This window comes from Piliocolobus tephrosceles, chromosome 5, assembly GCF_002776525.5.
Source record: "Piliocolobus tephrosceles isolate RC106 chromosome 5, ASM277652v3, whole genome shotgun sequence".
NCBI classification, from domain to species: Eukaryota; Metazoa; Chordata; class Mammalia; order Primates; family Cercopithecidae; genus Piliocolobus; species Piliocolobus tephrosceles.
Genome location: NC_045438.1, coordinates 32,932,675 through 32,935,438, shown reverse-complemented (window position 1 = coordinate 32,935,438; position 2,764 = coordinate 32,932,675). Strand labels below are relative to the sequence as shown.

General features: G+C 39.2%; 1 non-coding gene across 1 annotated transcript; it reads left to right on the top strand.

The window, feature by feature from the left end:
- Nucleotides 1-2,391: 2,391 nt before the first annotated feature.
- Nucleotides 2,392-2,495, top strand: LOC111554998. The gene has a single exon (XR_002735385.1). It is a non-coding gene; the product is annotated as a small nucleolar RNA U13 (small nucleolar RNA).
- Nucleotides 2,496-2,764: the final 269 nt, after the last annotated feature.

Below are 2,764 nucleotides of genomic sequence, written 5' to 3'. Positions count from 1 at the left end.
TAAAGAATTAAAAGTAGGTCTACCATTTGATCCAGCAATTCCACTACTGTGTATCTATCGAGAGGAAGAGAAGTCATATACAAAAAAAAGTGTGTGTGTATATATACACACATATACATACACATATGTGCATATATGCATACACATATACATACATGTATGTATATATACACATGTGTTTTATATACATGTGAATATATGCATATACATATATACATGCATGTATGTGCATGCATATGCATGTGTACATGTGTATGTATGCACATATATACATATACATGTATGACATATATCATATCATACACCTGTGTATATATGCACATATATACATGCCTGTGTACATATGTATATATGCACATATATACACACGCATGTATGTATACATATATGCATATATACATAAATGTATGGTATGTATATGCATATATACATGCGTGTGTATATATATACACACACACGTATATATATACACACATGGCATACTACTCAGTCAAAAAACCAACAAAATAATGCCATTTGCAGCAACCTGGATGGAATTGGAGACCATTATTCTGAGTGAAGTAACTCAAGAATGGAAAACCAAATATCGTATGTTCTCACTCATAAGTGGGAGCTAAGCCATGAGGACGCAAAGGCAGAAAGATGATACAATTGACCCTGGGGACTCAAGGGGAAGGGCGACAGTGGGGCAAGGGATAAAAGACTACACATTGAGTACAGTGTACACTGCTTGGGTGTTGGGTGCACCAAAATCTCAGAGATCACTACTAAAGAACTTATCCATGTAACCTAACACCACCTGTCCCCCAAAAATCTATTGAAATTTTTTTTAAATGAAAAAAGTACCTGACAGAAATGCTCAATAAATATTATTTATCATTAAAAAACTGTATCTACACTGAGAAGAGAGCCTGTAAGTGGACTAAATAATACATATTGCGTATGTACATGTGCTGCTGTTTGAGAATATAAAGATTCTGTTATGATTATAAAATAAGAATGCAGGCCGGGCACGGTGGCTCACACCTATAAACCCAGCACTTTGGGAGGCCAAGGTGGGCGGATCATTTGAGGTCAGGAGTTCGAGACCAGCCTGGGCAACATGGTGAAACCCTGTCCCTGCTAAAAATACAAAAATTAGCCAGGCATGGTGGCACATGCCTGTAATCCCAGCTACTCAGGAAGCTGAGGCAGGAGAATCACTTGAACCCAGGAGGCAGAGGTTGCAGTGAGCTGAGATTGTGCCACTGCACTCCAACCTGAGCAACAGAATAAGACTCCGTCTCAAAAAAAAAGGAAAAAAAAGCATTTAAAGTGCTACTGAATTAAAAGTAGCTTTTAATTAATATGTATTTTCCCAAGCAATATGTACTAAAAATATCATTTCTATTACATGGAGATTCAAACACTTTTTATGTAGTGGTGTCTTTACACTGATAAGTTTGCTAATAATCCAGGGCCTCTTCATACGGCAGTGCAGTTTGTGCACTGCACATAACGCTGGGTGAGCTCCAGCCTCCAAGTACTAACCCAGCCATCAGCCCAGTGAAACTGCATCATGTGTAAGGGGACCAACTGTCCCTGTTTGCCCAGGACTAAAAGGCTTCCCAGGATATGGGACTTTCAGTGCCATACCCAGCACGGTCCTGGGAAAACCACCCTAATTAGAGCACAGACATGCCATATGTACTAGCTTCAGCCTTGGAATCCTTTCTCTAGAACTATAAGCCTAAAATAGCTGAAATGATGAAGCCATTTTTATATCACTTCTTTTCTCTTTATGTTTTAAAGGTGAGAGAACCATGTAATCATGCCAACATCCTGACCAAGCCCGATCCAAGAACCTTCTGGACTAATGATGATTCAGGTATTATTGGAAAAATACAGTCTGTTTCCTGTTATGTACAGGATGCATTCTGTAGTAAAGCTCTAACAAAGGCAAGGTTTGGGGGAAAATTTTGTTTGTTTGTTTATTCTTACCTAACCCGACACTCGAATACACTTTGTAATTAATTAATTTTTTTTTTTTTTTTTTTTTTGAGACAGAGTCTTACTCTGTCACCCAGGCTAGAGTGCAGTGGTGTGATCTCGGCTCACTGCAACCACCACCTCCAGGGTTCAAGTGATTCTCCTGTTTCAGCCTCCCAAGTAGCTGGGACTACAGGCTTGAGCCACCGTGCCTGGATAATTTTTGTATTTTTAATGGAGAGAGGATTTCACCATATTAGCCAGGCTGGTCTCGAACTCCTGACCTCAGGCAATCCGCTGGGCTTGACCTCCCTAAGTGCTGGGAACACAGGTGTAAGCCACCACGGCCGGCCTTGCAATCAGTTTTATCCTAAAAGTCCTTTTGTTATATCTTCTGTTCAGTATCTAAAACATATATACTAGATCCCTTTGTCATTTATAAGTATGATGATTGGGTTTTCACATCCCTGTGTGAGATATGTCTCCTTCAAGCCTTGTTATGATGTCCGCACATTACCTGCCTGTCATTAAAAAAAAAGACATATATATATATATATCATCTGGTACAGCTTTGTGGATTGTGAAGCATATTTAAGTGTTGGGAGGAATAATGAAGGAATGAGTCTATTTGCTGAAATGGAAGACAGAGGAGTCGAATAAAGTGGGCAAATACATGAGTCCAAGTTTGTCTTCTAGGGCAAGGAAGAGATTTGAAAACCTAGGGTGAATCATACTTCAGATTACTTATGGGAGGGCATGTATGACTTGTACTATGATATTAGGGCTATACATCTAA